General features: G+C 37.4%; 1 protein-coding gene and 1 pseudogene across 1 annotated transcript in view; one reads left to right on the top strand and one right to left on the bottom strand.

Moving 5' to 3' along the window:
- SLC16A10 (solute carrier family 16 member 10) overlaps positions 1 to 23,015 on the bottom strand; it is a 147,802-nt gene that overhangs the window by 92,191 nt on the left and 32,596 nt on the right. The window lies entirely within an intron of this gene.
- Positions 11,368 to 17,194, top strand: LOC122753481 (annotated as a pseudogene).

Raw genomic sequence — 23,015 nt, 5'->3', positions numbered from 1 at the left:
ATGGCTCAAAAAAGTTTTTGAAAATCAAGTAAGAGAGTTAGAGGAAAAATTAGGAAGAGAAATTAGAGAAATGCAAGAAAATCATTAAAAACAAGTCAACAGTTTGGTAAAGGAGACAAAAAATATTACAAGAAAATAACACCTTAAAAACAGAATAGGCCAAGTGGTAAAAGAGGTACAAAAATCAATGAGAAAAATGCTTTAAAAAGCAGAATTGGCCAAATGGAAAAAGAGGCACAAAATTTAACTGAAGGAAAAACAAATCCTTAAAAATTAGAACTGGACAAATGGAAAGGGGGTGGAGGGGTACAAAAGCTCACTGAAGAAAATAATTCCTTAAAAATTAGAATTGAGCAAATGAAAGCTAATGATTTTATGAGACATCAGTAAAACAAAACCAAAAGAAGAAGACAATGTGAAATATCTCATTGGAAAAACAACTGACCTGGAAAATAGATCTAGGAGAGATATATTAAAATTATAAATATATAAAATTATAGGACTACCTTAATGTCATGATCAAAAAAAAGGGCCTAGCAATCGTCTTTCAAGAAATTAACAAGGGGGGCAGCTAGGTGGTGCAGTGGATAGAGCACCGGCCCTGGAGTCAGGAGTGTCTGAGTTCAAATCCGGCCTCGGACACTTAACACTTACTAGCTGTATGACCCTGGGCAAGTCACTTAACCCCAATTGCCTCACTTTAAAAAAAAGGAAAACTTCCCTGATATTCTAGAACTAAAGGGTAAAAAAGAAATTTAAAGAATCCACTGGATTCAGGAGGACCTGAGTTCAAATCTGTCCTCAGACACTTGATACTAGCTGTGTGACCCTGGGCAAGTCACTTAACCTTCACTGCCCTGCACCGCCCCCCCCCCAAAAAAGTAAAAAAATAAGAATTCACCAATCACCTCCTGAAAGAGATCCCAAAATGAAAACTTCCAGGAATATTCTAGCCAAATTCCAGGACTCCAAGGTGAAGGAGAAAATATTGCAAGTAGTCAGAAAGAAATAATTCAAGTATTGTGAAGCCACAGTCAGGATAACACAAGACTTAGCAGCTTTAAAGGGATCAGAAAGCTTAGAATATGATATTTTGGAAGGCAAAGGAGCTAGGATTACAACCAAGAATCACCTACCCATCAAAACTGAGTATAATCCTTTGGGGGGAAATGGACATTCAAGGAAATAGAGGACTTTTAAACATTCTTGATAAAAAGGCCAGAGCTGAATAGAAAATTTGACTTTCAAATATAAGACTCAAAAGAGGCATAAAAAATTAAACAGAAAAGGGAAATAATAAGGGACTTAATAAGGTTAAACTGTTTACATTCTTACATGGGAAGATGATAATTGTAACTCCTAAGAATTTTCTCATTATTAGGGCAGTTGAAAGGAGTATATATATAGACAGAGAACACAGGTATGAATTGAATATGAAGGGATGATATCTTTAAAAATATATTAAGGAGTGAGAGAGGAATGTACTGGGAGAAAGGGAAAGGGAGAGGTAGAATTGGTTAAATTATTTCACATAAAAGAGGCAAGAAAAAGCTTTTACAGGAGAGGAGGCAGAAGGGGAAGTGGGGAGTGAGTAAACCTTACTCTCATTAGAACTGGCTCAAAGAAGGAATAACATCCATATTCAATTGGGCATAGAAATCTATCTTACCCTACAGGAAGGTAGATGGGGAAGGGGATAAAAGAAGGAGGGTGGTGGATAGAAGGGAGGGAAGATTGGCAGAGTGGGTAATCAGAAGTAAAACACTTTTTGAGGAGGGACAGGGTGAAAAGAGAGAATGGAATAAAGGAGAGAGGGGAAATAGGATGGAGGGAAATACAGTTAGCAACAGTAACTGTGAAAAATATTTTGAAGCAACTTTCTCTGATAAAGGCCTCATTTCTTAAACTTAAAGAGAACTGACTCAAATTTATGAAAATAAGAGCCATTTCCCAATTGATAAATGATTAAAAGACATGAACAGTTTTCAGATGAAGTAAGCAAAGCTATCTATAGCCATGTGAAAAGATGCTCTAACTCACTATTGATTAAAGAAAAAAAAATTCTGAGGTACTACCTATTAAATTGGCTTAAAATACAGAAAAAGAAAGTGACAAATCTTGGAGGAGCTGTGGGAAAACTGGGGCACTAACCCACTATTGGTGGAGTAATGAACTCATTTAGCCATAATACAGAGCAATTTGGAACTATGCCCAAAGGGCTATTAAAACCATTCATATCCTTTTATCTAGCAATACCACTACTAGGTCTATATCCTAAAAGAGACAAAAAATAAAAAGGAAAAGGACCTATACATACAAAAATATTTATAGCAGCTCTTCTCTGGTGGCAGAGAACTGGAAACTGAGGGGATGCCCATCAATTGGGGAATGGCTGAACAGATTGTGGCATGTGATTATGATGGAATACTATAAGAAATGATAATCAGGCTGATTTCAGAAAAACCTGGTAAGACTTATATGAGCTAAAAAAAAAAAAAAAGAAATGTAAAGGGGCAGCTAGGTGGCGCAGTGGATAAAGCACCAGCCTTGGATTCAAGAGTACCTGAGTTTAAATCCGGCCTCAGATACTTGATACTTACTAGCTGTGTGACCCTGGGCAAGTCACTTAACCTCCATAACCCCACCCCACCCCCAAAAGACTTATATGAGCTGATACAAAGTGAAATGTACTGTGTACAAAGTAGCAGCAATATTGTAGGATGATCAGCTGTGAATGATATAGCTATTCTCAGCAATAGAATGATCCAAGACAACTCTGAAGGTCTTATGATGAAAAATGCTATGCATCCCGAGAAAGAACTGATGGTGTCTGAATACAGATTGAAACATACTTTTTTTAAACTTTATTTTTCTTGAGGGTTTTTTTTTTGGTCTAAGTTTTCTTTCACAATATGACTAATATGGAAATGTTTTGCATGACTACACAGGTATAACCTATATTGAATTGCTTGCCTTCTCAATGAGGGAGAGGTGGGGAGAAAGAAAGGGAGAGAATTTGGAACTAAAAAATTTAAAAACAAATGTACAAATTCTTTTTTACATGTAACTGGGGAAAATAAAATACTAAATTAAAAGAAATTTAAAAGAAAACAAACACTTAGAAAATCATGGAAAATTGTTTTAAAAGCTGGCATGAAGAATAAATTGTATGATTAGAGTTCTTAATTTGTAATAAACTATTATGCCTTATAACTTGCACTAGGCTTGCTAGACTGTGTAAAACAAGAGAAGCCTGGTTTGTGCAAATTCTTTTAAGAATTTAAGATAATTTTTTAAAGTTTTCTTTTTTTGGTTGGGCAATGAGGGTTAAGTGACTTGCCCAAGGTCACACAGCTAGTAAGTGTCAAATGTCTGAGGCCAAATTTGAACTCTCAGGTCCTCCTGCCTCTAGGGCCTGTGCTCTATCCACTATCTAGCTGCCTGACAATCTTTAAAAAAGAACAAACACTGACAAGACTCAATCTGGTATAATTCTTGAAAAGTCACAATATCAACACTGTTTTTATCTACCTAGCTCAAAGCACTTTACATAAATCACTAATAGCATTATCATTCCTGTTTTATGGATAAAATACCCCAATCTAACTTCCCTAGTATTTCTGACTCAAGCTAAAAGAGTCAGAAATAACCCAGATGTTATTGAGTAAGACTAACTTTCTAATCATGAAACAAACTTGTCTCAAATGATAATCTGTTAAATTTATATTTTAATTTTTAGGTTGGTTATAATCTGTTCAAAGATAGCACAATATTTATTTTTGGACCAAATTTATGACATCATTGTTATAGGGAACTTCTGAAAAAAACTGTTTCTATAAAAGTAAAATGATAGTTGCTCTGCAATTTAATGTCTTAGAGAATTGCCTAGGACATTGAGAGGTTAAGTGTCTTGGCCAGTGTCACAACAGGCAGTATGTGTAAAAAGGCAGAACTTGAATCCAGATCTTTCTGATTCTGGGGCCAGCTCTTTATCTGCTACATGATGTGTCATGTATATAGAGACAGCTCTTCCAGGATATAATGTTTCTAAAATGTAAATAAAATTTAATTTGTCCTTTGAAAATGCATCATGTTATTGAAAAAGTTGAATCAGCAATTCGTATTAAAAAAGCATACTCAGACTTTATCTACATAGCACTTAAAGAAACTGGCTGAATCCCCTCAGAAAGAACTGATGGTGTCTGAATACAGATTGAAACATAACTTTTTTTTAGTGAGGCAATTGGGGTTAAGTGACTTGCCCAGGGTCACACAGCTAGTTAAGTGTTAAGTGTCTGAGGCCGGATTTGAACTCAGAGCTGGTGCTCTATCCACTGCACCACCTAGCTGCCCTGAAATATAACTTTTTAAACTTTATTTTTCTTGAGGTTTTTTTGTCTGTTTTCTTTTACAACATGACTATTACGGAAATGTTTTATATGACTACACATGTATAACCTATATCGAATTGCTTGTCCTCTCAAAGCAAGAGAGGGAGGGGAGAGGGGAGTAAGAGAATTGGGGATTCAAAGTTTTAAAAATGAATGTTAAAAATGGTTTATATGTAATAAATACTAAATAAATGTTTAAAAAATAAAATTAAAATCTACCCAAAAAAAAAGAAAAGAAAGAAAGAAACTGGCCAAAAATGAATGTTTCAGTTATAGGTATTTTGTATTTACTAGGGAAAATAAAGTTATTTGACTGAATTCAACCAATTGATACACTAAAATTTAAGCATACTCACTTTACATGTAGGGGCTCTCAATCGGGTTAAGTCCTTTGTTTCAAAAACAAGTTACTTAATATTTAAGAGAGGGGGGAAAGGGGACTGTTTTTACTTATATTAGTCATCTTAGCTTTATAAGGTTATAGCTGAAGAAGTGATCCTGTCCATAAGATATATACTTTTTTTTATAATTAACTGTGTTCTCTGAAATCTTTGCTCACATAATTTGAATTTTTTAAAATGTACAATTATAAAAGAACAATTTTGTCTCAAACTCTTCCCATTTAGTACATCTAGTGAAGAGCCCAAAATGGGGCCCAAGTCACTAGGGACTGCTGGCACCACTGTTAGTTCATGACAGATATTACTTCACGATTCCCTGTTTTCCTAAATGCATTATGCAAAATAAGCATGCTTCTTCAGAAACATACCCATCCTTTCTTTTCAGCTAACATCTAGTATCTGGACACACATGAGCCAAAAATATTTCTTCTCAAAGACCTGTGCCCTATTTTGTACTCTCATCATTCTTATCAACCTTTCCAGTTACTGCTATCATTCTCCATATCACTTCTAGATACAACATCCTGGTGCTTAAGGGTCCCCTTCCCAACCAATGTGGTTCCCACACTCCAAATTTTTCCTGATACTTATACTGTCAAAATGCTTCTACTTCCAATTTCCTCAAGGCTCTTCTTAGCAACATGAATGATTAATTTGAACTAAGATGATAATAACTAATAACTGCTCTCAGTTAACATCTGCTTTTCTACATGGCTTTATTACCTTTACCTAAGAACAAAGTAATCAGGGAATTTGGAGCATCCTGGCAGGACCACTGGGGCAGATGCTTTGGGATCAAGAGACCAGTATATGGATCCTGACATAGGACCCCGATTGTATTCATTGTCCCTCAGTAGAAGATGTGTTATTTTACTTCTGACAGTGTTGTCCAGAACCAAAAATGTTATCAAATGTCACTAATTTAGACTATTTTCTTTTTTCAGATTCGAAACTTTAAAAGCCAATTTTATCACAGAAAGTATGTTATTCAAGTACTCTATACTTCCACTTACTTTCGTAACTTTCCATTTTATTATGAGACATAGAAATTATACTTCCTTATTAATGCTGATTTCTTGCCTAGTCACTAAAATGTTGATATTAAATATCAATTTCTGCTTTTCTGACACCGAGTTCAAAAGTACAGTCAATTTCTTATCAGTTGAAAAATTTTTCCATTTTTCCTTAGCCTTCACCTTCACAGTCTCATAAGAGAATGCAGCTGCCATTCCAAGACCAGTTAAAACTTTGATTCATTTCAGTCAGTAACCTTCATGCCAATCAATCAAATTGCTCTTGTAATCTTTCCTTGTGCCAGTCTTCACATTCTTAATAAGAGGAATTCCTGCTTAGCTTTAAGCCCATAAGTATATTATAATAAAAAGGAGTCTATTTTTAATAAGCCACCCTCCTATGAAAGTATGGTATACCCTCAATTCTTCAAGAGAATGAGGCATAAGGTTCCCTCCTTAATGTCATTCTTCTCCCTTTCCTTACCCTTCTTTGCAGTGTGGGGGACTATGCATATAATACAGTGCAAATAATGCCAGATTTTCTCGATGTTAGGTTAATTTTACTGAATTTTTCTCTCTCTTTTTAAATTCTTTGTTATAAGGAATGGTTCTCTGGGAGGGGAAAATATAAGTGATATAAAAATGAAAAGATATTTATAAACATTATTTTAGAAATAAATATATTTACTTAAGGGCATTTCAAGCTTTCACCTCAAAGCCGCAGATATACAATGCTGTTCAGCCATTTCAGTCATGTCCAATTCTTTGTGACTCCATTTGGGATTTTCTTGACAAAGATACTAGAGTGGTTTGCCATTTTCTTCTCCATCTTATTTTAAATATGAAGAAACTGAGGCAAACAAGGTTAAGTGACTTGCTCAGGGTCATACTGCTAGTAAGCATCTGAGGTTGAATTTGAACTCAGGTCTTTCTGACTCCAAGGAACCTAGGTGACTCAGTGCAGAGTGCCTTGAACTAGGAGACCAATAAGGTCTCTATAAGTCTATGATCCTATATTACATCTGACAAAGATGCAGATCTAAATGTCTTTGACATATAATAGATGAACCAACTACCCTCTCCCACATGCTTTGAATAAATATCAAGTAAAGATGTAAGTTGATATATTAAAATTATCTGTAACTTTGAATTCATTTTATGTTTTAGAAATCTAAAACATATGGAGAAGAGGCAAAAAAGGGAAGGTGCTGCTCATGTAAAAAGATCAAACTTGTTTTGCTTGGCTCCAGAAGGAAAAACTAGGAGCAATGGATAGAAGTTGCAAAGAAGCAGATTTAAACTTCAGGTAAAGAAAAAAACTTTCCTAATAATCAGACCTAGACAAAGACAGGTCTGCCTCAGGACATACCAAGATACTGGAGGACTCCAAGCTGTGGCAGATGACTGTACTCTATGTGGCAGAGGAGATCTTTGCTAGATCAGAGTAGATGATTCAAGGTCCCTTCTGAAGAGGAGGTAGTTATAATTAGAAGGGTACGTAAAGCAAGTTATTTCATTTACGGCTAAAGGATTAGGTGAAGAGGTAAGTTAATTTGGGGGTTTACATGTGTAGCAAGAGTAATATGGGGTATCCTTCATCCAATGAGGTTAGATGGATTCACAGAAGAGTTAAAGCTTTAGAGTCAGTTTCACAGCAATAGAAGGAAGGAAAGGTGTTACGTATGCCTTGGAAATGCAGCATGACATAGGATCAAAACAGTTGCCATTGGAAATGCAGCATGACATAGGATCAAAACAGTTGCCAATGTACTTACTCAAATCATCCCATAAAGAGAGCCACAGTTATAAACGACCCGCCCATAAACAGCTTCTGGTTTTCCAGCTGTCTTTATTCCAACAGCCTCAGGGGAAGAGATGGCAGCCCCTCAGTTCCACTTCTATGGGACCCTACTTCAAACAGCTGCCCACCTCAGGAATTAATTAAGTGGTAAATTAAGTCAGAATATTGGTGCCAACTTCATTATTTTCAGTACTGATAAAGATGAGGATGACAAGTTAGGGAAGCCAAACTACCCTCAGAAAAATCTATTTATAAGCTGCATCCCAAAGAAAGTTTTAAGACAAACAACAGGTGCAGAGATTTTTTTAATGACTCTACTTCATTAATTAGCTTTCACTATTCCTGGTACAACAGCACTAAACCAAATTATGGGCTTCTTCAAAAAACCTGACCACACAGGCTTCAGCAGTCCAGTTCTAAATCTTACTAATTAATGGAAAACTCTAAAGACTGCTTGAGTCATTGAATGTGACCTTTGACAGTTATTAATGGAAATACAGAGGTAGGAAGAACAAACAATGATAGGCAGAGGTTGGTAAGTATTTGTTTTTCCTTCAGGTGCTCCAAAAAGAATATTTCCTACTTGAGGTTTTTGCAAAGATATTTATTCATCTTAGGAAAATTCATACTAAAAGTTATTACTGCTTTCTCCTACCTCTCATCAATAAACTGGGCCAAAAATATATATAAAGATAAAAAGCCTATTTTCAAAGGATCTCAATTATAGAGGAAAAAAGAGACTGAGTTTCTTTCCAACCAAAAATGTGATACAAACTCCCACACTTCCCATACACTACCCAAAAAAGGATTCTATTCATTTGTTTTGAATGTTTTACTTTCAAAATAAATAGATTTGTTACAAAGGCACTATTCAACAAGAATAAGATGCTATAATGAAAGCCTCCCAATTTATGCTGGCAGGATCCACTAAGCTTCCACAACCAATCTTCATCACCTGAAGTTTACAAGCACTTAATTCTTGGCAACTATGAAGCAAAGGGACATTTCTATTCTGTGCTCCCCTCTGTATTAATCTTGTGAAAGAATCTTTTATTTTCAAAGCACTTTTTCCTAAGACTTCAAAGTAATTGTGTGATTTTTAAAAAATGATAATGAGGGTGCAAATTGAGACATACTTTTTGGATACAGCCAATGCAGGAATTTGTTTTGCTAGACTATGCAAATTTGTTACAAGAGTTTTGTTCTTTTTTTCTCTGTGGGAGAGGAAAGAGAAAATAGATTTCTAGTAATGAGAAGAATTAAGTAAAAAACAAAATGACAATGATTCTGTCACAACATCTTCACATATGGAAGATAATGGAGTGGAGAAAACTCCATGATCATTCTTCTAACTCTGCCTGTTCTGCACTTCTTTTGTGGTCTTCCTTCATGACCATTTTATTGGTGTAATGTTGAAATCATGAAGAAGTAGGAATCAAAATCAGTATCTCTCAGATACTAACAAAGGATACCTCCTACATCCTGTTAGCTTCCAAGTCTTTAACAGTGTTCTCATCTGTTCTTTTCTATTTCCATTGACAACCACCCCAGTACAGTTCCCTCATTACCTCCTACCAAGGCTATCACAATAGCCTTCTGAAGAGATTCCATCTCCAGCCTTGACTCTTCCAAATCATCCTACAAATAGCTGCCAGATTAATTTTCCTTAGGCATGAATATGATCCAAGTTATTCATCTGCTCAAAATCCTTAGATGCTCCCCATTTCTTACAAAATGAAAATTAAATTCTTTACTCCACCCACTTATTAGATATTAACCTTCTTCTGTAGTACTTCTTTTTGGAATTCTTTGATGCACTTATGGAACACTGTGTCTTATAACTGTGTCCGTATCTTATCCCCAATAATAGAATGTAAGCTTCTTGAGGGCAGGGACAACATCTTATCTAAACTTTGTACCCCATCCATCATAGTTATTGGTACATGATTGACAGTTACTAAATAGCTGTTGTCTTATAAAAGAAATCAAGTCTCTACAATCTAGCTGATATTCCACTATCTGACCAAAACCTCCTATTATTCCACCTCTTCTTATGTCTCACCCTTCTAAATCTATTTCTTCATTCTCATTGACACCTCCAATCCCTCCACCCCACAGTACTTTCAGAGATCCTTATCTCAATCCCATAGTTGGTCATTTCAACTCTACATCGTCCTTGATTTTTCATATTCCCTCACCCTACATATCCAGAAAGTTGCTAAATCTTGATGATTTATCTCTACAACATCTCTTCTATCTGCCCACTTCTCTCTACTCATATGGCCACCCTCCCTAGTTCAAGTCCTCATCACTTATCACTTAGACTACTAAAAGGCCTCTTAATTGGTTTCTCCCATTTCAATCTTGCCTACTGGAAATGATTTTCCCCAAAGGACAGGTCTGATCCTGTCACCCCACTACTCTTACCCCAGAGGCTCCCTACCTAGAATCATGAGAATAAAATAAAAATTCCTCTGTTTGGCACTTAAAGCCCTTCATTACATGGGTTTAACCTACTTTTCTAGCTTTATTATATATTAATCCCCTTCTGGCATTTTATAGTCTAATCAAATTAGCCTTCTTCTATTTCCTCACACCCACCAAAAAATACAACTAAAATATCCAAATACTAAAAGGAAATTAAGGCATGATACCATCCACTCAGCAGGACCATACAAAAAAATACAGATTTGTATTGAAATTAATGGAATAGAGACAGCCAGGTGGCACAGTGGATAGAGCACCAGCCCTGGAGTCAGGAGGACCTGAGTTCAAATTCGACCTCAGACACTTGACACTTACTAGTCGTGTGACCTTGGGCAAGTCACTTAACCCCAATTGCCTCACCCCCCCCCAAAAAAAACTGTAAATGAAAGTAATGGAATATTACTGTGCTGGCATACTGGAAACCTTTGCCCCTATTACCACTGTATCCTTCATCCCTGGAGGGTTTCAAAACACTGTCCAGGTGGTCATACTCTTACCTGCACAGTCTACATTTCTCAGATCTTCCCACAGGAAAACTAATGGTTAGCAAACCTTCTACTTCAAAATTGCACCCTAGAGGTCAAGAGGTTCTACCTCGAACTTGTTCTGATTATGCAGCACCAAAGTATTTTTAAAGCAAATCTAGTACTAGGATCTTGCATTGGGAAAACCAGAAAACCACTTATTTTTAAATCATTTATTTAAAGGATTCCACATTAACTATATTTATGTAGGGTCTCAGCCATTAAGATGGAATGCCATATCAACCACTCTACGATAAAATATACCTGTATAAATATTAGTAGTAAGCACTGTAATGTAATTATCTTTACTTTAAGCTGCTAATAATGCACAGATCTTGCTGATTTCTAACTCATTTAACAAAAGATGGCTAAGAAAAGAACCTAAAGTCTTGTGCTACAGAATCAATCTTCCTTATATGTGGAAAAAGTTTATTTCAGACATGAAAAGAGTCCCCAAAGCACCCAGTCCTCAAAGGTAAATTATATCCATAAGTAGGATGTCAAATATGGTGCCAAATAAGAAGAGCTAGAACTGGTCCCTGTAATTATTTTGCTTATTTACATATGATTATCCTAATTTTAAAAACATGCTTGTAAGCATTTTTATCCTATGTGCTTATATGTACATGTATGTACATATAGGAGATTGCTTTGTTCGTTTTCAGTGATCTAAAAAAAAGCCCCACCAACATAAAAGGGAGAAACAGTGGGGGTGGTGGTGAGAAATGCTTCATGAAATCCAAGATAGTGATGTTGCAAGAGCAGCAGTGCAAGCAATGTAAGCAAGTTTCCTTTTGAGGAACTCCAAATTGTCAAGATAAGCTTCTTAACAGGAACAATTATAAGCAATGCATCCTACACACTTATTTTTCTGCTAAGTCTGTTTCTTATTTCAGTTTATTTCTATTACTACCAATCTCAAGTGCTCCTTGATAGTTTAAACAAGCTTACAATTATAAATAAAAATGGATCCTAAAAACAAACAAAAAACCCCCAAAATCAACCTTGAAGTTTTCTGGGCTTTGAACCAAGGACCCTCTTACAGTGAATGAGAATAATATTACTCAACTATTAACCCTAACTCAATCAAGGATAAAACTATATGCTAAGGGTTGATAACTTATTATCAGGATTGGCATGAGATTGGCAGAAGGAAAAATAATGGGGAAGACTTATAGCTACTGCCAATAAATAACCATAAAATGAGGGTAAATACAAAATAAGACAAAACCTGTGAGAAGGGGTAGGGGAGAAGCAATGCTGGTAAGGATCAGGGGCATGGAAGGAGAATAGAATGTAGTTCAACAAAAATTATGTCCTAAGTTCAGATGTTTAGGGAAAGACTTGGTGAGCCAAGTCATTGTTTATACAAAGTACTTAAATTGGTGCAAATCTACTGTACTCCACGACTTCAAAAGGGAAGAAACAGAAGGAAAAATCGGGACAAGAATTTTGGTCTTTGTTCTACTAACTCCAAACCCAATGTGTCTTCTACCACACTAGCCTGTCTCTTCTCCTTCTTGTTTCCAACAATCTGTGATTCTTCAATACAACCAAAACAATCAAGGAATTCTGTTAGCAGAGGTTTCCAAACCCTTGGATTTATAGAATCCTTTTCACTGTTTTTTCATGTTCTAAATTCCTCATCCCTCCCCCCAATCCCCATCCACCAAAGAATGGGAAAGCAAAGGAATGAGGGAAAATGTATTCAGTTCTTAATATATGCCTCACTGTGCTAAGAGCTGGAGATACAAATAGAAAGTGTGATGGTCCCTGTTCTCAAGGAGCTCATATTCTAATTAGGGAAGACGACACAGGAGGATTCTACTTCAGAGGAGATGGAAAGGCCCAGGATCCTGGAGAGCAAAGGTCAGAGTGTCTATGGTACGGTCCTGTTGATCTTTGGGAGGAATGGCAGGGAAGAAGAACCTTGACCAACAACTACTGAGGAGAGGGTGGTAGGCTCAAGAAGATTCTGGGTTACCTCAAAGAAGAGTTACTGTGGGATAAGGGGTGTGTGGTCAACATGCAACTATGAGGGGGCCTCTAGCACATGATGGGAACTGGGCAATTGAGGCTGCTACAAGGAATAGCTTCCTGATGCCTGCTCCTGTGAGGCCCTCAGGTGTCTTTTGGTATGTGTGTGTGGGTCTAGACTGGGTAATGTGTTGGCAGGTGTTCATGGTGGGAACGGATGTGGTACGTCAGACAAATAGTAAACATGCTCACCAATACCATACTTTCAAGAAATCCTCAAAGATATTTCATGGAACATGGGTTGAAAATAACTGATGTATTAACTCTCAGATGTCTCCAAAACAAATATTGTCTCGTTTTAAACTTGACTAATAGCCATTTGGGTGAGGGAAGATGAGCCTGGGCTGACCTTCCTTTTCCCCATCCCATACCACTCCAATGCAATAAGGAAGCATAGGAAAAAACTGAGACCTAATGGATGATGCATGGCTTGCACAAGCAGCCAGAGCTAGATAGTTTTGATGACTTTCATCCCTAAAAATGGAATGAAGAAAAGGAAAAGTGATATCATGACAGACCCTTATATTCATGCCACACTTTTTCTTCCTCATTACAACCCATCCAGTCTTCATGGTGACCCTATGAATAAGGAAAGGAAACCTATACTTTGAGGTATGTGTAGCTGAACCATTCCCACGCAATAAGTAGTAAGAATTCTCAACAGGTCACCACAGTAACAACCAAGCCCTCTCAGGGGTGGGGATTTCTGCCCAACTTTATTAAATCTTAGGAATGTCTACTTCAAAGGTTGGCAACTCTAAAGTAGCATGAGTCAAATAGAAGAAGCCATTAATCTTTCAGAGGGGTTTCTAATGTACCATGGGTAAAGTCAGGAAGTTGGATAAGGAGCATTTTGAAACATGAGGGACTGAGGATGGGACAAGGTGAGAAGGGTTTCATCAACTAACAACTTAGCATTATCCTGTCCTTGTTTCATTTTGTTTTTAAATATATGTATTTTTTTGTTTTTGTTTTTTTGCTGGGCAATGAGAGTTAAGTGACTTGCCCATGGTCACACAGCTAGTGTTTGAGGTCAGATTTGAGCTCAGGTCCTCCTGAATCCAGGGCCAGTGCTTTATCCACTGTGCCCCCTAAATATTTGTATTTTTAATGAACTTTACTGACATCAGTATAATAATTTCCAAAGAAATTATTATTCCAAAGAAATAGGTGGAGAAAATAATGTAAAGTAAAACAACTTTGAAAAACTTCAAAACTCTAATCAAATGCAAAGACCTACCAAGGTTTCAGAAGACTGACTTATTCCTTACTTCTAGTTTATCACCTCTTTGGCAAGAGGTAAGAGGAATTCTCCATCATCACATATTTTCAGACATGGTCAATGTATGGATTTGTTTTGTTCTATTATATATATTTGCTCTATTTTATATATGTATATATATGCATGCATACACACACACACACACACACACACACACACACATAGTTAAGAGAGGGCTTCAGAGATGTGTCTGTAGAGTGTTACCCAGGAAGCATGGAATGATTGGGCACTCTGGGGAACCAGGAAGTAGTAGCAGGGCCTCCTGGTATCTGACTGCTGGCTCGTCACTCTTCTGAGCATCCTTGCAAAGCCAGGCAGTCTTTGCAGGGTTTTGATCCCTCCCCCTCCCTACATGAAACCTTTAAAATATGCATTGGAAGCCAGTCAGAATCTGAGGCAGAGTCCATTGTAATCAGTCCTCAGTAATTTGGAAGATCCTCAGAACCCACAGAACAACAAGCCATCTCAATGCAAAAGTAAATCCAGAGTTAAAGAAACAGCAAGATGATAGAGTTCAGTCATTTCAGCTCCAGACCAGCAGCAGGATCAATTAGCACGTTTAATGAAATGTTTCAGCTCATCTATAGTCATATAAAAATGCTCTAAGTCATTATTGATTAAAGGAATACAAATGAAAACAACTCTGAGATACCAGTTCACACCTATCAGATTGGCTAATATGACAGAAAAGGAAAATAATAAATGTTGGAGGAGATAATTGGGATAATTAGTACACTAATGCACTGTTGGTGGAGTTGTAAACTGATCCAGCCATGCTAGAAAACAAACTGCCCAAAGGACAATCAAAATGTGCATACTCCTTGATCTAGCAATACCACTGCTGGGTCTGTATCCCAAAAATAAAGGGAAAAGGACCTACTTGTACCAAAAAAATATTTATAGCAGCTCTTTTTGTAGTGGCAAAGAATTGGAAATTGAGTGCATGCCCATCAACTGGGGAATGGTTGAACAAGTTGTGGTATGTGATTATGATGGAATACTATTGTTCTATAAGAAATGATGAGCAGACTAATTTCAGAAAAACCTGGAAAGACTTATATGAATTGATGCAAAGTGAAATGAGAAGAACCAGAAAAACATTGTACATAGTAACAGCAATACTATATGATGATCAACTGTGAATGATTTAGCTATTCTCAGCAATACAATGATTCAAGACAATCCTAAAGGACTCATGATGAAAAAAGCTATCCACCTCCAGAGAGAGAGAGCTAATGGAGTCTGAATGCACATAAAAGCATACTGCTTTTCACTTTATTTTTTTCCATGTATTTTTTCCTTTGGGTGGGTGTCTTCTTCCACAACATGACTACTATGGTACTGTTTTGCATGACTGTACATCTATAACCTATATCAAATTGCTGACTGCCTCAGGGAGGAGAGGTGTGAGGGAGGAAGGGAGAAAATTTAAAACTCAAAGCTTTTAAAAAAAATTGATGTTAAAAATTGTCCTAGGGGTGGCTAGGTGGCGCAGTGGATAAAGCACCGGCCCTGGATTCAGGAATACCTGAGTTCAAATCCGGTCTCAGACACTTGACACTTACTAGCTGTGTGACCCTGGGCAAGTCACTTAACCTCCATTGCCCCGCAAAAAAACAAACAAACAAACAAACAAAAATTGTCCTAGCTGTGTGACCCTGGGCAAGTCACTTAACCCCAATTGCCTCACTAAAAAAAAACTGTCTTTACATTTAATTGCGGAAAATAAAATATTTAAAAAAGAAAAATGCCTCAGCTACTCATCTGATTCCTCTGTAGCAGTGGAGGATCCACTCCCTTTATCTTACTACAGAAGCCCTTGTAGGAAAAGGGAGAAAAGTCTATTTAGAGAGTTATGGATACCAAATGAATGTTAATGATACAGAGATTGCTTGGTCCATTCTGAAGAAGAGTGGCTATTTGAGCAGCCTCCATGAGGCTTACATGATTCTTCTTATCACATGTTCAATCAGGGAGAAGACTGAACAGGCTATCTGGAATCATTTAAATCAACTTAAATATGTGAAGTCCAAATGTCTCAAATCACAGGATCGTGTCTGAATTAGGATTTTAGGATGCATGGCCAAAAGGTTGAAGGAGGAGATCCTGCATAGGGAAAAACTGTGGATATTGTAGCTGCACCAGATGCCTACTGGGATCTTCCTTAGCTGCTGACTTTGTATAACTCTGGCCAGCACTATGCTAATGTTTTGCTTCCACTAAAGGAGACCTATACAGACATCATGCCTTTCCAGACAAGTTTAAATGCCACATCAGCATTTGTGTCTATTACGTGAGTTTGTGACAACTTGTATAGCTACTGCAGTGTTCCTTTCACAAAGGAATCAGCCAATTACCTCCATTCTGAAGGAAGTAAAGAACCTCTTGAGTAAGGCCTGAAAGAAGTAACATTCCTAGATCAAAATATTAATAGCTGTCAAGACAACTTAAAGATCCAGTTTAATAATGTCACACTTACTCATCTGAGTCAGGGATTTAGTGCAAATCACAAAACCAAGACAGGAGGTCTTCAATTTGCTGATCTGCTGAATCAGGTCTCCAAAGCTGATCCTGAAATGAGGATCAGCTTCACTTCTCCCCACCCCAAGGATTTTCCTGATGAGGTTCTACAATTGACACTGGAGCAGAACAATATTTGTAAACAGATCCACCTGCCAGCCCAGAATGGAAGCAGCTGGGTCTTGGAAATCATTAGAAGATATACAAGAGAAGCTTATTTGGACTTGATTCACCATATCAGAGACTCTATTCCAGGAGTGAGACTCAGCAATGATTTTTTTATTGGATTTTGTGAAGAAACAAAAGACTGCCTCCAGACAATGTCCGTGCTTCAGGAAGTCTGCTATAATGTGGGTTTCCTTTTTGCCTACAGTATGGGACAAAAGACACAAGTATGTCACAAGCTTCAGGATGGTGTTCCAGAGGAGGTGAAACAAAGGCAGTCTACTTATTTCTGCCTTCTGAGAAGGTGCCACAGAAGCCAACATGGCTGTGGTTGGCCAAACCCAGCTTATCCTTGTCAAGAGGCTCCCTAAGCACTTTACCACTGAGTTACCTGGAAGGAATGATGGAAATATCAAAGGGATCTTCACTGACATAAAGATGGAAGATGGCATTAACTTTAGGAACCAAAGATAAGTCCAGCCGGGAGACCATGTGTTAGTGAGGATCATCTTTTCCAACTCCCAGAGCCTGAAAGAAATTGCTCCTTGCTAAACATCTCTGCAGGAATGTTGAACCCATTCTGACTTGAATTGATAGCCATGAAGTTAATGATGCCCACTTGTTAATGATGTTGCAAGAAGATTCTTATATGGCTACAGATTGGACTAGATACTCCAGCTCTGAAATTATGTGATAAAATGGCACTGAGCAGGTTTTGCCAAAGAGAAAGAGGGAAGTGACTGGTTAGAGCAGTAGTATTTCTCTGACATGAAATAATCCTCAGATAGGGAAATAAATTTTTCAAGTGGAAAATAAATCTTCTGGATTCGATTGCTAGATGTAAGCATATCTATATTAAATGATTCACCTACAGCTAAAAGAGAGAGGCAGGAGGAGGGATTCTGTGAATTGCAATTAAAATTGATAAGAGATACAAAATTTGTTTAAGAACAGCCATAATATATTTTAAAATATACTAAAGAAAAAGTTCAGAATAAATGGGTGATTTTGTTATTACCTTAATGTTAAATGTAAAATATGTGTTCCCCATCAAAACAAACTATAACAGAAGCTTAGTTCAATTCTTTTTTTCATCTTTGTAAAAAAAAGAAAATGGGAAAGAAAAATGGAAAAAACTAAGGGGCAGAGGAAAAGGACAAGGACAGCTTGGTCAAGGCTGCTAGAGTGAGTGTCTGAAGTGTGTCTGCAACTCAAAACCAGACAAATTCTCAAACATAGTCTCTTTCCACTATGCCACACAAGATTTAAAAGTAGACCAAACTGGCTTTTATTCTAAAGTATATAGCAACAGAAGATGGATTTTAGTCATTTAAGGTAATTTTATCTATTATTTTTCTTTTCTGCTATCCTTTATTCTTTTATTCCCTATCTACTCTATACTTCAAAGGCTCAGTCAGGGACATCCCAGAGAAATGCTCCCACCAGTCTACTAATGATGTTTCTCTACAATATTAACTTAAAGTGGATATGTTTTCTTTGATAAGTTTTATGGATGCCCTTTGCAGATTTTTCATACCAGTCACTGTTACGTATTCTGATCACATTTTCTTATTTATTTATTTATTTAAAGTTTTGAGTTCCAAATTCTATCCCTCTCTCATTCCCTTCCTCTCGGATCACATTTTTGATAGCAATAACTCCTCTTTTTGTAGGCTGCCATTGGTGGGCTCCATTAAAAGTCTGGATGAGGGGGCAGCTAGATGGCAAAGTGGATAGAGCACCGGCCCTGGATTCAGGAGGACCTGAGTTCAAATCCGGCGTCAGGCACTTTACACATGTACTAGCTGTGTGACCCTGGGCAAGTTACTTAACCCCAATTGCCTCACCCCCCCCACACACACACACATACAAATAAAAAAGAGTCTGGATGAGAATTTCAGCTCTTTTCTCCTGTTCTTCTCACTTGCCTGACATTGTTTAATCCCAACTAATCCCGGCCATGGCTAGCAGAACTGCCTGATAAGGTCCCTTTTCTGTAGTCATAACTACAAAAGGCTCACAGCAACCCAGTTTCAACCAGTTCGGGTTCTTCAATACTGCCTGGCAAGCCTTGTGGGTCACTTACATGCACCAGAGCAGAGGCCTATTAGGCCTGTTTGATGCAGGCTTGTGAAGAGCTGACTCTACATGTGAAAACACAGTGACTCTGCCCTCTCTTTTGGGCTTATTCATGTGATTTCTTAAACACAGGTGTAAGACTGGACTCATGCTCATGCCCATCCACATTATCAGAAGTGACTGCTGAAAGATCTGAGCTCTTCCATATGTTGGACAGGAAAAAAGGAAATAAACTGGTCATGAAACAAGGAGTTTAAAGAAAGAACTAGTTTTTCTTTTGGAGGCAATGGCAAAGTTCTGTCACCCCAACATAAACTCCTTCTTGGTTACGGTGATGGTAGGAAAGTCCATGGTCATTTTTCATGACTGTCATTTTGCTCATCTATAAAGTGGGGATAATGCTTGAACAGATAGTGAGGGAAATGTTCTGTAAAGCTTAAAGCCCTACAGGATTTAAAAATGGAGTTTTAAAATGCAAATAGCCCTGAAAGGAATTGTACCTTAATTCTTTAAATCATAACATATTTGGGCTAGAAGGGAACTTAGAGAATATCTTCTCCAACTGCCTCATTTTTTACAAATCAAGAAACTGAGGTTCAGTAAGTTTAACTGATATGGCTAGATCTACTTGATAGCTGAGATGGGACTAGATAGAATTCAGGTTTTACTCAGGCCAGGGCTCTATTACACCATATTATTTTCCCAATTAATAGTTTAGATCTAGCTTCAGGCATAAGTAATAGGTATGATATGGTTCATTAAGCATAAAGAATTACTGAGTTGCTTGTAGGTGAGCTGACTTGAAAATCCTAGAAAATAGTCAAACTCAGTCCCAGAGACAAAACACAAGGCATATAAAGACGTTACTATGGATAAATTCAAAAGATTAGATCCATCCTCTCTGGGTTCCATTAACATATGGGTGACATTTTAAAAGCTTGTTCCAGAAATGTTATTATTGAATTTAGCACTGATGAATGCTCACTACATTTAGCTGTATAATAAAGAATTGCATTTCTGTATTCTGTTTCATGCAAAATACATTTGTTTGTACCATAGACATTACTGTGACTGAGGCACCACAACCACCACTGACCACTATTGTATTTTATACTCCTTAGTTTCAGACAAGTATTTAAATTGGGAAGAATAAGCACTCAAACCTACCCCATAACACAATCCAAAAACTTCATTGAAAAGTGATGTCTTCAACACATTCTTTTGACAAGGAATTTTGAAATGACACCCCGTATTACTTTTTAGTACTATTAGCTTGCTACTAGTAAACAGAGAATATTTTGGCTACTAGAAAACTAAAGGACACTAATGATAGACTATTTTAACAAAGAGGGCAAAATTATGTAGGGAAATAGTGCTTTTGACAGGAGTTTTTAGGAAGTCAGTCATAATTATACTATCCAGTCTAAGCTCTATATTTATGCAAAGGAGCCAAGAAAACAATTAAGCAAGTGATTTATTCAACCAGTGAATAAACATCAATAATGTATTTTTTAAAAAGAGGTTCTCAGGGGGCAGCTAGGTGGCGCAGTGGATAGAGCACTGGCCCTGGAGTCAGGAGTACCTGAGTTCAAATCCGGCCTCAGACACTTAAAACTTACTAGCTGTGTGACCCTGGGCAAGTCACTTAACCCCAACTGCCTCACTAACAATTAAAAAAAAAAAAAGAGGTTCTCAGGTTGATACAGATTCAGCCTTAACTTCCTGCACCTTCTATATTTACAGTATAATTGATAATTGAGGTTGATCATGATAAGTTCCTGAGGGGCCTGAAGCCAACTACTCATTCTGATATGTGAGGAAGCACAGGTGAGGAGGGAGGGCATTTAAGGCATGGAAGACAGCCAGAGAAAATACCTGGAACTGAGAGATGGAGTGTCTTTTGTCTTTCTTAGTACCTGGCACATAGTAGGTGCTTGATAATTGCTTATTTGCCTGACAGACTAGTATAAAGGCATAGAGAAGGAAAATGAGATGGAGTATCATGTTTGAGGGACTATAAATAGGCCACTGTTGCTGAAATGTAGAAAATAAGGAAGAAAGAACTTAAGACTTGGAAGATAGGAAGAAGCCACATTATCTGGTTCAATATCCTCCCCCCGCCCCCCAATACAAAAATCCCTTCTACAACAATTCTAGCAAGTGGTCATCCAAACTCTGAACTGCTTCATTTACAGAAAGTTCTCAGTTCAACATGCCCAACTAACAGAGGCACAGGCACTGGTTGAAAACACTGTCCTAAAGCAGGGTTCAGTGACCCATGGCCTGTAGGCAGAATCCAAGCCACAAATGTCCTTCTCTTCACCCTTCCATGTTCTGATCCAAGTGAGAGAAATGGAAGAAAGAGAAGTCTCTTCCCAGCCATAAGTAGAGATGCTTTCATCATTAGACTCATAGACATCTCAGAGCTAGGAGGGACCTTAGAGGATACCTAGCCCAGTCTGTACCTGAAAAAGAATCCCCTTTACAACATTCCCCAGAAGTAGTCATCCAATCATTCTTGAAGACTTCTAATGAGAGGAAAGCCCATTACTTTTCAAGGAAGCTCAGTTTATTTTGAGATAGCTACAATTATTGGGAGCTTTCCCCCTTACATGAAGCCTAAATCCATCTCTGCAATTTCCATCCAGTACTCATAGTTCTGACCTACAGAACCAATCAGAACAAGCCTATTTTCACTTTAAGCTGCCCTGTTACCCTAACATGAAACATCCCTAAAGTTTAACTTCTTGTCCTTCCTAACAAGATAACTCTAGAAATCTCTCTCATTGGGTCTCATTTTTTCCTTATTCCTTTTTTGCCTCCCTTCTTTCTTTTTGTCAATAACTCCATGCTAACCCCTTATTTATCCACAGGCCCCTCTATAACTATTATCTTAAGATTTAAGAACTTCAGTTCAAATCCGACATTGACAGATAACAAATCTGAGCACTCTATTAGAAAAAACCAGCTAGTAGGACAAGTCTTTCTCTAATCTTCAAATTTTCTTATTTGTAAAAGGGGACTGAATTAGACAATCTTAAGGCCCCAAGCCATTCTAGAACCCTAAACTATTACAAGTGAAGAATGGCATACCCCAAAATTAAGATAAGTTAGATAGAAGTAAGTAATCTTCTAGGGAAGCTAGATGGCCCAGTAGATAGTGTCAGGCCCAGAATCAGAATGACCTGAATTCAAATCCTGCCTCAGACATTTACTAGCTGTGTGAATCAGGGCAAGTCATTTAACTGTTTGCTTCAGTTTCCTCATCTGTAAAATGATCTGGAGAAGGAAATGGCAAATCACTCCAGTATCTTTGCCAAGAAAACCCCAAATGGGGTCACAAAGAGTTGGATAGGACTGAACAACAAGGAGTCCTCTATCAGAATGATAGTTAAGATTCTATTAGGTCAGGGTCAGAAAGTCCCTTTGGCTCTGTGAAAGACGTTAATGGCACTTATTGCAAACAAATAGCTTTAAAATAAACAACCAAATATTTACAAAACTTAGAGCAGTTTAAAGCTTTTATTTATACAGTTGTACAAAAGTTTAAGCCAATCAAGTTGCTCTGGCTTTGATCCTCCTACCAGCTTTACTTCAGATTTCTAGGTAATTGTCCTAATGCAACTTTTTCTGCCAGGCAGAACATTTAATCAATATACACATTGACAATAGGAAGCAGCTAGGTGTCTCAGTGAATAGAGTGCTGGGCCTGAAGTCAGGAAGAACTGAATTCAAATCCAGCCTCACTCATTAGCTGTTTGGCCCTGAGCAAGTCACTTAACCTCTGTTTGCCTTAATCCACTAAAGAAGGAAATAACAAACCACTCCAGTATCTTTGCCAAGAAAACCACATGGACAGTATAAAAAGTTAGATATGGCTGAAAACAACACTAGATAAAAGGCACAGTTTAAAAGATTGTCCCCAGTAGAACAAATATCATTTCATTTTCCATCAGCAACTAGAAAGTTATTATGCATATCTTTGGTACAAAGCAGTGACTCAAGTCAGAAAACACAGGTTCAAATTCCACTCTGCCACTGATTACCTGTATGATCTTGGTCAAGTTATTTGGCTCACTCCCTCGGTCTTAGTTCCTAGCCAACAAAATGATGTGGATAGAATAGATAGCCAGAGGTCCTTTCTAGAGCCAAATCTATGATCCCTATGACAAGCAAACTTTGGCAAAGTTAGGGAAAAGAATTTTGTATCAAATTAAAGAACTGGGCAGAAATACAAAGGTAAGGAAACAGATCAATTCAGTTAAAGAAATAAAAACTCAAATATCTTCTAGCTAACATTCAAAACTGACCAAAA

Source organism: Dromiciops gliroides, chromosome 4, assembly GCF_019393635.1.
Source record: "Dromiciops gliroides isolate mDroGli1 chromosome 4, mDroGli1.pri, whole genome shotgun sequence".
In the NCBI taxonomy this organism is placed as follows: Eukaryota; Metazoa; Chordata; class Mammalia; order Microbiotheria; family Microbiotheriidae; genus Dromiciops; species Dromiciops gliroides.
The sequence above is the reverse complement of the archived record's forward strand: the minus strand, read 5'-3'. Positions and strand labels throughout refer to the sequence as shown.